Raw genomic sequence first — 14,303 nt, 5'->3', positions numbered from 1 at the left:
GAAAACAGTTCTTTTTAGGTCAAAAACTGTATGAAGCCATTTTTTCCTTCTCCTATGTGTGCTGCCAGGACAGAGGAGGTCCAGGGTCTTGCCATTCAGTGTCAGAAATAAAGTCCTGACAGTGATAAACAGTGTCAAGATGTGAATCTGATTCAGAACTCAGCACGGGAGATGTCTAGGAAGACAAGGTTTTACCATTGTTGTAAATGTCTTGTTGCTTCAGAAAAAGCTGTTGACCTTTTACCGTCAAACCAGAAAAGCAACATAGCTAATGATTTTCCTTATTGGGGCAGGGGGCAGGGAGCTGTTTGAGTCTGTTTCTGTCATCACCATCAAGCTGGAAGTTCCAAAAAAAAATTTTTTTTAATCTGTACAAAGGTCAGTGAAAGCTTAAAGTTTGCAACTTGAAACCACTGGCATGAAAGCATGGCACTTCGTTTCTGTTTGGAAAGGTGCATGTTTGTGGAATCAAATCAAAAGGTTCTTCTGAATCTAGTGATTGTGTGCGTAATTATATATATATAAAATTTATATATATATATAGAGAGAGAAATACATAAGTTTTAAGATTTTAAGGGTTATTTTTTATTCTAAATCCTTCCTTACTAGTGGCTTATTAAAGAGAATGATCATTTAAAATAAAAACCCTCAAATGGAGATTTAATCCTCAAGAGAAGAAGTACTCCATTTATTGGAACCTTACTTATCTCACAGAGAATAAGGGGATTATGTGATTGCTTTTGTGTTCTGAATGATTGTGGCTAGACAGTTACAGACATAATAGACTTGCCTACTGAAACAGAAGCATTACTGTTAGAGGGATATGCAGCTGGTTGCAAGAAACATATTTATCTGAACAGAAATGCCCCTTGTAATTTGCTGAAATGCACGCTCTGAACGTGGAAGGCAGGCATTTTTGGAATACATACACTGCCTTTTGTTACTGTTTTTGACACAGCATAGCCTCTGGAGATACTGACCTTAGTGCACTACAGAATTAGCCAAGGGACCTGAGCTTGTGAACCTTTGAGAACATAAAATACAGCGGATCAGCTAGAGACTGAGTGCATCATGGGGGATAAGGACTGGCTTCAGCAATACACAGCACGAGCTAAAGTAATGGAAAGCAAGCAGAGAACTAGAGCCTATATAAGAAAAAGCCCCATATATCAGGACTTTCAATAGGAATTGGGCACCCAGGTCCTTGGGACTACTTTGAAAAAAAGATTAATAATGTAGGGAGGCTTTTATACAGCACCTCCCCTCACACACACTCACTAGTTCCTTACAATGGTAAGGTAAGTAGACAAAAGTAAAGCACTGTGGGATACCTAAAGGTACATGGATTTATACCGATCCAAGAGTGCTGGAAGCAAAATATTGCCCTTCTGCTGTGTGGGCCATCCCATTTCTTCTGGCTTGCACAGAGTACAAGCTCTTTGTGATAAATGTTATCTGTTCTAAATACTGCTAAATGAGCTTCACTTGCAAAGCCTCCCAAAGAGAAATCTTGCTGTGCTAATCCACATTCAGAACTAAATTCTGTCCTCCGGATACACACACAGGGTTCTTGTTAACTTCAGTGTGAGCTCTATGCAGACATCTAAGGGCAGAATTTTGTACTATTTTGTCTTTGTATAGTGACTACTCAAGAATGTTCATGGCAACTCCTCTATGAGGTAGGGAAGTACTAACCCCATTTTACAGATGAGGAACTTAAGGCACAGAACATTAAAGGCTTTAGCTAAAGTCACATGGGAAATCTGTGGCAGGCAGAGCAGAACCTATTTCCTCTCCCTCCCAGTTCCGTGCATTATCCACCTTCTGCTCTTTTTGAACCACAAAGTCCCATCTCTCACCAGAGTAATTCATGCCCAACATCTTTATAGGGACAAGTCATGTAAACATTAAAGGTGGGACTTTCCAAAGCCCTCACCACTGGCCTACCTCTGCTGCTAGCATTGTATCATTGACTTCAATAGGAACCTGGGTAGGCCAAGGCAGAAGGCTAAAGCTGTGCAAATAGGGTTGCCAGCTGTCCAGTTTTTGACCAAACACCCAGTCGAAAAGGGACCATCGTGGCTCTGGTCAGCACCGCTGACTGGGCCATTAAAAATCCAGTTGGCAGCACAGCAGGGCTAAGGCAGGCTTCCTTCCTGTTGTGGCTCCATGTGGCTCCTGGAAGCAGCGGCATGTACCCCGTCCGGCTCCTACATGTAGGGGCAGCCAGGGGGCTCTGCACACTGCCCTTGCCCCAACCACCAGCTCCACAGCTCCCATTGGCCAGGAACCACAGCCAGTGGGAGTTGCGGGAACAGTGCCTGTGGACAGGGCAGTGCGCAGAGATGCCTGGCCGCACCTCCGCATAGTAGCCAGAGGGGAGACATACCACTGCTTCCGGTAGTTGCTTGAGGTAAGTGCCGCCCAGAGCCTGCACCCCTGACCCCCTCCCATGCCCCAATCCTTTGCCCCAGCCCTGATCCCCCTCTTGCCCTCCGAACCCCTCATCCCCGGCCCATACCAGAGCCTGCACCTCCTGCCCAGAGACCATACCCCCTCCCATACCCCAACCTCCTGCCTCAGCCCGGAGCCCCCTCCCATACTGTGAACCCCACAACTCCACCCTCCAGCCTGGAGCCCCCTCCTGCACCCCAGACCCCTCATCCCTGGCCCCGCCCCTGGCCTGCATCCCCAGCCAGAGCTTTCACCCCCTCCTGCATCCCAATCCACTGCCTCAACCCGGAGCCTGCTCCCACACACTTATCTTCTCATTTCTGGCCCCACCCTGGAGCCCACACCCCCAGCCGGAGTCCTCACCCCCTTCCACACTCCAATCCCTTGAGCCAGCCTGGTGAAAATGAGTGAGTGAAGGTGGGGAGAGCAAGCGACAGAGGGAGGGGGGATGGAGTGAGCAGGCCAGGGTCCTCGGAGAAGGGGCGGGGCCTCAGAGGAGGGGTGATGCAGGGGGCGGATCAAGGGTTTTGTGTGAGCAGAAAGTTGGCAAACCTATGTGCAAATAACAGATTTTTCCATTCACTGGTGATTCCAAAAAATAAAAAACTCGTATTTGTTTCAGATCAAGCCATGAACAAAATTTTTCAAAATTTTCAGCAAATTGAAAAGTCAAACAAAATTTCAAACTTTATGTTTCCTTTTGATAAAATAGAAATGTTTCCATTTTTATTTTGACCATTTGGGGTTGTTTTTTTTAAATTAAAGGACATTTCAAAGTGCTAATTCATTTTGAACTGGAAAATCTAGATGGTTGATTTTGAAAATGTTAGAAGTAAACTTTTTTACTTCTTGCCAATGTTTTGGGGTTTTTTTGTGGGGGTGGGGGGGAGATGATAGGTTTTGATCAAAACACTTCAGCAAAACTGACATGAATTAGGTGAAATTGAAATGTTTCACAAACTTACATTTTTCGCTGAAAACAGATTTGTCTTAAAAATTTCATCCAGTTCTACAGAAGGTTTTGGAAAACCCTGGCGTAAGTAGTCTGTGCCTAAAAAAAAGTAAAAAACAATGCACCGTACCTAGTCAGACTGGATGTAGACTTTTAAAGCCACATTTCTGCCACCTTCACATTGAGTTGGTACCTTCCTCCCCAAGGAAATCCCATAAAGATAACTGGCACTACTCACAGAGAAATATGCTGCTCCCCAGGAGCAAGGAGGACACAATCTGGCCCTTCGATTCCCATAATCTGTCCACCAGATCCATCCTCATATTCTTTGTGGCAAGACAATCTTAAAGCCACCGCCGTGATTGAATGTGGCAACGAAGGGGTTAAGGTATTCAAACAGTTGCATGGTCCCGCTTACTTCCTGTTTTCATTCATCTCTCTGCTGCCAGGAACACGCCCACTCCCATCGCTTCCTGGTTGGTGTGTTCTGGGGAGACGTTAACTTTCTGGGGGGGAAAAAAACATTTAAAAAATTTAATTCATTTTGAAAATAGTTTCATTTCATTTTGAATTATTTAATTTCTGGAAAGGACAATAAACCTTACGCTTTCAGTTGTGCTGCAAAACAGGCCAGCATTTCCCTAGGTCTGTTCATTTCTGTGGATTTATGGCCACATGTCTTACAGGAGGCTATTTTCCCAATGAAAAATCATCATGATTTAGCCATAGCACAAAGGGACAATTTAAGAGGAAGGGGACTAATGATGTCCGCCTGATACAAAGGCATATCTGAGAGCAGTCTGCACATTTTGTTAGTGAGCAGGCAAAGGGAGATCTTAGTTTTACAAGAATTAAATCCCCCATGCTTTGCTCTGCTTCTGTGAGTGAAGGGGAGTCTTTGAGCGCAGATCCTGGCTGGAGCGTGGGGGAAAAAAAGAAAAGTGCCATTTTTGTGCCATGTTTCTCTTTTCCCCTGAATACCCCCCACTCCTTGCCCCTTCATGAGGGAGGAGACACCAAGAATGTGTCTACACTGAAGTTACATACCCATGGCTGACCCATGCCAGCTGACTCAGGCTCTCAGGGCTCAAGCTAAGGGGCTGTTTAATTGCAGTGCAGATGTTCAGGCTGGGGTGGAGAGGCAATAATGTAACTTCTGTCCTGGAAATTCAAGTGCTTTTCATCAGTAGATCTCAAAGTGCTTCACAAATTTTACATTTTCCCCTTTTTACAGTTGGGGAAACTGAGGCAGAGAGCAGTGACATGACTAGCCCCCAAAGAGCCAGTGGCAGAGCCAGGAATAGAACCCAGCTCTCTGAATTCCAGTCCACTGCTCTGTCTATGAGGCAAAACTGCCTCACGATTAAAAATGCCAGCATAGTACGAGCCACAGTAAATGTTCTAACCTAGGTATGTGCTTAACTTTCAATTCTTCTAAATCAGCCATATGCTCCTCTTGGATAGTATAACAGCAGGAGTTAGCTTTTCTAAAAACCCAAAGAAAATGACTGTTCCATTCAAATAGGGGGTAGTGTTTTCAAAAGCACTCAGCGTTGGTTTAACACAGGGTTTTGGACTAAATGATGTCTTTTTCATCTCAAATTTCTTTGATTCTCCCATTGATCCATCAATTATTTTCAAGAGAGAGGCTTTAGATTATACAAAAAGCCTTTGGTCAACCTATGGCTGAAAAGCACTCAAATTTTAGCCTGTACAGCATTGTGCAAATAGGTGGTACAATATAATAATGTACCAATCTTGAGAACCTTTCCAGGACTAATCGGCATTCAGACTTTTTAAATCCTTATGCAGAAATAGTGGCATAGCTAGTACATTTCTTTTTATCATCTTCTATGCAATTATTATTTTTTTAAAAAACAGTCAGATTACTAGACCTAGTCACTGGGGTTAACATAAATCTTCATTCAAGGAGAACATCCTGTTGAAAGTTAGAGTTAAGCAAATAGTTCATTGGGAATAATTTACCCTACAAATTTCACCACTTTCTGCTTGCAGAATGTCCATGGGGAGATCAGGATTTCCTCAGACATATTCTGTATTCAAATTTAATTGGATTTTTTTCTTTCGAGAATTGTTTTTCACTCTGTGGATTGAGCATGAAGAATTCACTGCAAGCACCTGATACTCAATAGTCGAGATGTGATGGATAGTTGGGATTGGTCTCATCCAATATATGGTATCATTTCTATTCCTTAATTTGACAGGCAAAATTCATAGGGTTTGAAGAAGAAATGGGAGGGGGACTGGATTCACCGCTGTTGTGAATTGGCATACACTGAAGTCAGTGGAGCTATGCTGGTTTACACCAGTTGAGGATCTGACAATCTATCTTTGAATCTCTCAGGGCGAGGTAGGCAATTTAGAGATACACTATAGATGTCCATGTGAGAAACACATGCCTAAGAGATCAGAGAACACATGACTGAAATAATCAATAAAGGTTTGTCTACACAGTTTTTGTACTGGTATAACTATATTGGTTTAGAAACTAATATACAGTAGTTAAAGTCAAACCACCTCTTGACAAGGTAGTTATACAAGTAGAAGGAGAGTAAGATACACTGGTATAGCTGTGTCCACGCTAGCTGGTTATACCACTGTAACTATATCACTTTGTAAACCAACATAATGATAGCAGTACAAAAACTAACTAGCAGGTGAGCTCTTAATTGTTGAAGGTTCCCAGAGGAGCTACAGGTGAACAATAAGTTCCTTGTTGTTAGTACAATTGGTCATGCAGGTACACCGATCTCTAAATAGCCTGTTATGGCAGCTACAATACATCCTAAAGACTGAGTTCAGTGCATAAAGAGTACACAACAGCTGCAGCGGTTGCTCCATCTCTTGTTCTCCCCCCTCCTCCTCTGCTGTGGCTGAACAAAGGAACAGAAGCAGGATATAGTTCTCTGGGAATGCAGCACTTCATACTTGCCTTGTAGAAGCTAATAGCTGTAGGAGGGATGCACCCAGTGGGACTCACTGGGGCCTTGCCGACAGAAGAAAGTTGCACTGCTTTAACTAAAGGTGTAATTGAAAAGTGATTCAGTTAAACAGTGCACACCCTTTGTTGGCTCTCCTATTTCAGTTTAAACCGGGTTTATTTCTGGTTAGCTTAAGTTGTGTAGGAATCGGTTTAAGCTAGAGCACAATGAACCACCTAAACCGAAATAAGAGCCTCCACACAAGGTTTGCCTCAGTTTAATGAAATTGGCTTTAAAACCAATGTATGTTAAACCAGCACAACTTTCTTGTCTAGTAAAAGACAAATGGCATGAAGCTTCACTATAAAACCTTGACCACCCTAACCTAGTCCTTTTCTGAAAATCTCCCACCCTTGCAGTCTGGTGGCCATTGTTTTTACCACTGTGTCATTAGACCTACTGAGGTAGACAGAGCAGTGATAAAAATTCTGGTGCATAATGCGGACACTGGTGCTTCCACTGCTGGGGTGGCACCAATGGTAATGGGACAGGGGGAGACTTTAAGGTAACGCAGTCTAAGACCTTGGCTAGATTCCAGATGTACATCTGTGGTGCTTCACTCAAGTGATTTCTCTCAATGCAAGCTACCATGAGTCAGTGCCTCCACATGCTGAACGTACACATATGTGCATCCAGTTTGCTGTTATGGGCTGCCTCCACACTGGTGCTACACTCAGTTGTTTGAGCTGCAGTGACTTCTGGGCATACATCCAGAGTTCCCATCCCAGCTCCAACGGCATGGGCTGATCGCTTGGAAATGGAGTAGCCACACAGGCCACTTTAGGGGAGTTTGCGGGGCGGTATGGGACAACATTGGTGTACTAGATTGCCTCACTTGTTGAAACATGACACTGTCCCCCAGCCATACTAGCTAGCATGGTTGACCTAGACATAATTCAATGAAACGGGGATCAGTAGTAGCCACACCACACTCTAAATATAGCAACTGAGGGAACTTTGTGTTTGGACAGAGGGTGGCTTAGAGTTTGGCTAGAAAGAACAACTGATGTTGATCATGCACTTTGTTTTAGACAACACCTAAGGCCTTTTCTACATTTAAAAGGGTTTGCCAATTTAGTTCTATCTGTATAGCTATACCAGCAAACCCTCCTAGTGTAGACTCATTTAATACCATCCAAAAAAGATTTTTGCCAGGACAGCTGATATCAGTTCCCTGAGCAAAATAAGCTAGACCAGCAAAAGGACTTTTTTGCCAATATAACTCCCTCTGTATTAGGGCTTTTGTCAACATAACTATGTTGGCACAAAATCATATAGCTATGCCAGCAAAATTTTTAGGTATAGACCAGGCCTATGTGGAGTGAAGCTTCTATTGAAGCAGAGTAAAAGTCCGTTGACATGAGCTGAATCGATTTGGGACTTTCCCTCTTCTTAGTTCAAGGAAAATGAAGATCTTATTTCAGACATAGGTGCAAGGCAGAGCAGATACATATGACCTCTTCTGTAAGAGTTCGTAGAGATTTTCAGTTCTTCTGTGCTTCTCCTGCTTCATGTCTTTGTTCTATATGTGTATACACCAGAAGGCCAATCGGCTTTCAGCTTCAGATGACTAGCTATGGTATGGTGGTAGTTGGTTTCAATTCCCAGATGAAGCAATATTAACTCTTTTTTGTAGACACACCATTTTCTCTTACACTTATAGATTGATTTCCTTACCGATTTCCTTATTGAAGAGATATTACTAAGGGAATCTCGTTCGGAGTTTTATTTGCCCAAAGTCCTTTAAATGCATCCAGAATTTCTCTTCAAGAGCAATGAAGGGTTCACATATGGTGACTCCATAAAACTGCTGAGTTACAAGCGAGGGCCTGTCTCTACTGGGGATTTTTTCTATTGGTGCAGCTACACCAAGTAGATGAACCACACTGATGTAAAACAGGGCCGCGTAACCCACTATTCAGCATGCTCTGTGTGTCCCCATGTGTGTCTGATACCTGGAGGATGTGAGTCTGCTACAGATCTCAGCTGGTAGACTTAAGGCCCAGTCCAAAGCCCATCCAATGAAAAGACTCCTAGTGACTTCAGTGGGCTTTAGGTCAGGCCTTTATTCCTTTAACTCAGTCTGCAGAGGCTCACGTCCTTTCTCTAGAGATGCCTAGCTCAGTACCACAGAACAACCAAAACAACAGTTGTTACTCTTCTTTAAATGGGGCAAGCACTGTATTACATCACTACAACACATCTGCATTGGTGATGGCATCAGTGTAGCTACACCAGTACTAATATCCCCATCCCCAGTAAACACAGGTCCCTTAGAAGTTTAGAACTTATTCAAGACTTATCTCCATGGGCTGCCTGTTTCTTTTGCTCCGCCTCCCTGTTTCTTTTGTGTGAGCTACAAAAGATCTGGGCCTCCCGGATCATCTGGAAATGGATCAGTGTATTCATGTGTGAAGTTTACAAAACACTGGAGCACAGGTGTCATTAGACGTTAGAAGTCATTCAGTCACACTCATGTCTTCATCCATGGTAAAAACGAAGGGAGGCTCTGCATCCATGAAGCAGCCATGTAAATCTCTGCTCTCTTCATTCATTCATAACATATTCTTTGGTGGTAACTGCCTTTTTCTTAGAGAGGGAGTACATGGGCATTGTTATGTTGCTGTTGTTTCCTTCTTTTATTATTTCACTTGCTGAGATTACAGACTGCTTTATCTACTTGGTTAGATGATAGACTGCTACATAGCTGGTAGGCTACACAACAGTCTAGAATAACTGTACCAATAGATTCCTTCCATTATTGTTTGCAGGGTTGCTGTGGCCATGTTGGTTCCAGGATATGAGAGACACAAGGTGTCTATAAATTGGCCCCATAAAAGATATTAACTCACCCACCTTGTCTCTGTACTAATAGATTCGAACAAAAGGGAACTGGCCTTAATTATTAATTTGTTCTCTTTGTGCTGGCCTGTTTCTAAATTGTGGTTCTCATCACACTCTGAAAGCCTGCGGTGTCACTGTGAACACAGAGAGCAGCAACCTAACAGCTCAAACTGCAGGGGATAAATGGCATGGTACAGATTCATTCTTGTTTGCTTTTCATTTAGCATTTTCCACCATAGATATAATGTAAAAATATATTTGTGGAAGAAAAATAAAGTATTAAACTATTATAAAATAGAAATACTTTTAATTGCCTTTGGATGCAAAGTAAACATTGCTAGAAGTTAGAGACAGGTGCCATCTGCTGGATGTTACAGAGATTGTCAAAAAGAGAAGCGGAAACAAACACTCTGTGCTCAAAATAACGTGGGGGTTGAAATTAATTATCAAGTGATCAATAGTCAGTCAGCAGCAATTAGGAGGGCCAGAATTCCACCTTTCACTTTCTTTGAAGCCTGGAGTTCTATAATGGCATCTCTGCCCTCCAGCTTTCAGTAAAGTTTGTTTTCTGTTCTTGTACAATTAGACTACTGAATTACTGGGATCTGTTTTGTCTGAGACAGATGAGACTACAGAGGAATGAATGGGGAGGAGCAAGATGGGAGATGGCAAAATGGAAGATCTGGTGCAATTAGTAAAAGAGGATATTAAGGGAGAATGAAAAGTTAAAACATAAAGAATGGTAAAGAGTGGAGAAAATAAATCCCTAGCGGCATTTTGGAAGGGAAATTACTAAACCATAATAATAATACATTAGCTATCATCAGCAATAGGTATATCCAAAACATAGGCCCTGATCCTGCAAACATACACGCACACACATTTAACTGTACTTAGGTGAGTAGCTCCACTAAAGACGTGGTAGTAAAGTTAAGCTCCTATGCAAACATTTGTAGGACCTTGGCCCACACAGTCTAAAAATAAAACAAAAACAGAGGTAGAAAGCAACAAATCAGGATTAAAACTGTTTCTCTGATCTAATTCTCTGTTTCTCCGGTGCTCATTACTGTTACCTTGTAACCCATCGTGTTTCACTGAAACTTTGACATTTGCACAACAGCACTACAGGAGTCATATATTTTAGCACTTTTATTCATTTCTCCTTGGGAATAATAATAGTTTTTTAAAATCACAAAACAATAAGGGAGACATCAGATATGAGTTATCAGAGAATATCTCATGCCAGCCAAACTTATTATAGACAGACAACCCAAATATCATAGACACTGGTTCTCATCTACATAACATTAATTCCTAGCCTAAAAGAAAGAAGCTCTCTTTTCACTGCAGTTGGATTAGTAGATAATTAATTACTGCATTGGTTATGTGAAATAAGAGATGTGATATCTCGCAGCACATAGTGACAGAAATAAGAGGACTCAAGATATCAGGGTTCTTCATGGTTGTTAAAATCCAACCATATCTTGTTAAGGGGCAGCGGTACTATTTAATTAAAATCAGGGCACTGGAGGTGGGATTTTTTTAAATGTTTAGCAATTGCCCCAACTCTGCTCCTGTTGAAGTCAATGGGAATAAGGGTATGTCTACAGTACGAAATTAGGTCGAATTTATAGAAGTCGGTTTTTAGAAATCGGTTTTATATATTCGAGTGTGTGTGTCCCCACAGAAAATGCTCTAAGTGCATTAAGTGCATTAACTCGGCGGAGTGCTTCCACAGTACCGAGGCTAGAGTCGACTTCCGGAGTGTTGCACTGTGGGTAGCTATCCCACAGTTCCCGCAGTCTCCGCTGCCCATTGGAATTCTGGGTTGAGATCCCAATGCCTGATGGGGCTAAAACATTGTCGCGAGTGGTTCTGGGTACATATCGTCAGGCCCCCGTTCCCTCCCTCCCTCCGTGAAAGCAAAAGCAGACAATCATTTCGCGCCTTTTTTCCTGAGTTACCCGTGCAGACGCCATACCACGGCAAGCATGGAGCCCGCTCAGCTCACTGTCACCGTATGTCTCCTGGGTGCTGGCAGACGCGGTACTGCATTGCTACACAGCAGCAGCAACCCATTGCCTTCTGGCAGCAGATGGTGCAATAAGACTGGTAGCTGTCATCGTCATGTCTGAGGTGCTCCTGGTTGCCTCTGTGAGGTCGATCAGGAGCGCCTGAGCAGACATGGGCTCAGGGACTAAATTTGGAGTGACTTGATCTGGTCATTCTCTTTAGTCCTGCAGTCAGTCCTATTGAACTATCTTACGGTGAGCAGGCAGGCGATACGGATTGCTAGCAGTCCTCTTGTACCATCTTCTGCTGAGCAGCCAGGAGATGTGGATGGCTTGCAGTCCTTCTGTACCGTCTGCTGCCAGCCAAAGATATAAAAGATAGATGGAGTGTATCAAAACAAGAAATAGACCAGATTTGTTTTGTACTCATTTGCAACCCTCGCCCCCGCCTCCCATCTAGGGGACTCATTCCTCTAGGTCACACTGCAGTCACTCACAGAGAAGGTGCAGGGAGGTAAATCTAGCCATGTATCAATCAGAGGCCAGACCAACCTGCTTGTTCCAATAAGAACAATAACTTAGGTGCACCATTTCTTATTGGAACCCTCCGTGAAGTCCTGCCTGAAATACTCCTTGATGTAAAGCCACCCTCTTTGTTGATTTTAACTCCCTGTAAGCCAACCCTGTAAGCCGTGTCGTCAGTTGCCCCTCCCTGCGTCAGAGCAACGGCAAACAATCGTGCATCTGAGTTGAGAGTGCTGTCCAGAGCAGTCACAATGGAGCACTCTGGGATAGCTCCCGGAGGTCAATACTGTCCACAGCACCCCAAATTCGACCCGGCAAGGCCAATTTAAGCGCTAATCCACTTGTCAGGGGTGGAGTAAGGAAATCGATTTTAAGATCCCTTTAAGTAGAAATAAAGGGCTTCATTGTGTGGATGGGTGCAGGTTTACATCAATTTAACGCTGCTAAATTTGACCTAAAGTCCTAATGTAGACCAGGGCTTAGTCTGCTCCCATTGAAATCAATGGTAAAACTCCCTTGATTTCGATGGAAGTGGAGTTAGGGGAATATTAAGACCTTTTGAAAACCCTAGCCACAGAATATACATTTTTAAAACATTGTGTTCAGTACAATGAAGTAATGCCAATTTACACTGGCAGAGAATCTGGCCCAGTATGTGCTTCATAGATTGTTGCTGGAGTAACTAGAAGGGTAGATGCTATTTTAGAATGTGTGCACACCAGTTGTGTGGTGGAATCACGTGAGCCGTTGTTCTCCTATTGGTTAGAAGTGCATGGGAACATATAAAAGGTAAAGGGCGGTTTTTTTCTCAATGCCTGGGTTTTTCTCTATATTTCAGTGAATATCCAGTATGTGGTGACCCCAGAGAAGCCTGTTGAGTGCCTCTGTCTCAAATAACACTTGTGCTGTGTGCTCTGTGCAGCTCCCTCCGGAGCTCAGCAACCAATCAGCTGAAAAGTGTGAAATTTATAGCTGGCCGGGAGGAGATCTGGTGTGTAGTTCTTCACAGCTCTGATGGGGAGCAGGGTTTTCAGGCTGACCACATCCTGGGCAGTAGAGGTGAAGGGGGCAAAGGAAGGGGAAGAGCAAACAGAGAGAAGGAACTGAGCTGGGAACAGGGGTGGGAAGAGGAGCACTGGATATACAGAAAAGGACAGAGGAGAGAGTAGAACTGTGGCCACTCAAAGTGGATAAATGTGTCTGTACTGTGTTGTCGGTCTAATTTAAATAGTAAGTGCCACGTTTTCCGTCATAATTCAGCACCGAACACACTGGAGGCATTCAATAATTAACAGCTAATGGTAATGGAATCTTTGGAGTCTTTAATATATGAAGCTCAAACAAACGTCTTTGGTCTGGAGGTGTTCAGAGATGATGGTTATGAAGGGTGTGTGTGAGAAAGAAAGAAAGAGAGTTTATCTGGAATTCTTGTCTGATCTGTGTTTCATTCTTTTGAGATTTTGAAAATTTTCTTATTTACTTTGGTCCTTAAAATGGCATTTTGGTCATTAAAGTCCCAGAATGTTCCTAATGCTGGTCTATATGGGTGGGGTTTCCATTAGTCTAGAACATTCTGGGGCATCTGGGCCTTAGAATCGGCTAAAAGACAATCAAGAGGCAGAGTCAGGAAGAGGAAAATGTTTTACCCTCCCACTGTTGCAGGACATGGGAAGACCAGGCGAACTAACCACCCCTCAAGATAACTGGTTGATTAGAGTGACAGCATGCACAATTGCCAGGACTCCTCACAACCAAGGAGGAGGACTAAAGCTAGCTACTCCCAGAGACATCAGGAGTGGGGCACAAGGTTTCTTTGTGCACTACCATCTCCTTGCCAACCGAACCTAGTGAGAAATAGCCAGTAAATTTAGTGATCTACCAGTGGTTCTGGATAAGTAATGGACAGTAGGGGAGCCCAGGGATTGTTAGGAGGAGAAGAGGAAGAGGGAGGTCAGATTGATATATGGATTTGGATGCTGTTGAGATTCAAGGCTCACTAAGGCTCCCAGAATTTATTACCCATGTCTGAATATCCTCCATTTCACTCACCCCTAGTTTCTAGCACCTAAAAAATACCCTTGTTGTCAGAGTCCAGAAATGTCTGAGGGGGTGTTTAGGGAGATAATCAAGGTCAGAGGGTTTGGGGGATGTGCAAGAAGAATTCTACACAAATTAAGAACCCAGAAGCAACATATCTGTTCTCAATCCTGTGAAACTTTCTCCCCCCTTGTACTAAACAAGGTACGTTACTCATCTCAAAGCACGTCAAATAACACGTTAAAGAATTCCAGCACTAAAATCTTACCTGGAATGTCAGAGGAATTGCTGAACAGCTGTCTTATTATTATTATTATTATTATTATTATTATTATCATAAAAATTGACAGCTTTTAGCAAATATGTGTAAGTGAATGTTTTGTTTACTTTTAATATGTTTGAACATATGCATGTGCAAAAAGTTAAATTCTTCCAACGGAGCTTAGCATTGAATTTTTCTGGTCTTGGTTTGCTTGC

The 14,303-nt window shown here is 43.0% G+C and overlaps 1 protein-coding gene and 1 long non-coding RNA gene across 3 annotated transcripts in view; one reads left to right on the top strand and one right to left on the bottom strand.

Moving 5' to 3' along the window:
- Nucleotides 1–14,303, top strand: part of MAML2 (mastermind like transcriptional coactivator 2) — a 298,978-nt gene that overhangs the window by 224,508 nt on the left and 60,167 nt on the right. The gene's annotated exons all lie outside the window — the stretch shown is intronic.
- The window catches only part of LOC311524166, a 32,959-nt gene that overhangs the window by 7,698 nt on the left and 10,958 nt on the right, over nt 1–14,303 (bottom strand). The window contains exons 3-4 of the long non-coding RNA XR_014712493.1: nt 3,645–3,912; nt 3,420–3,505 (exon numbers count right to left, since the gene is read on the bottom strand). This is a non-coding gene — a long non-coding RNA (uncharacterized lncRNA). The remainder of the gene's footprint in view (nt 1–3,419; nt 3,506–3,644; nt 3,913–14,303) is intronic.

The sequence above is a fragment of the Lepidochelys olivacea genome (genome assembly GCF_965140295.1).
Source record: "Lepidochelys olivacea isolate rLepOli2 genome assembly, chromosome: 1".
In the NCBI taxonomy this organism is placed as follows: Eukaryota; Metazoa; Chordata; order Testudines; family Cheloniidae; genus Lepidochelys; species Lepidochelys olivacea.
This window is presented reverse-complemented; position numbering and strand designations above follow the sequence as displayed.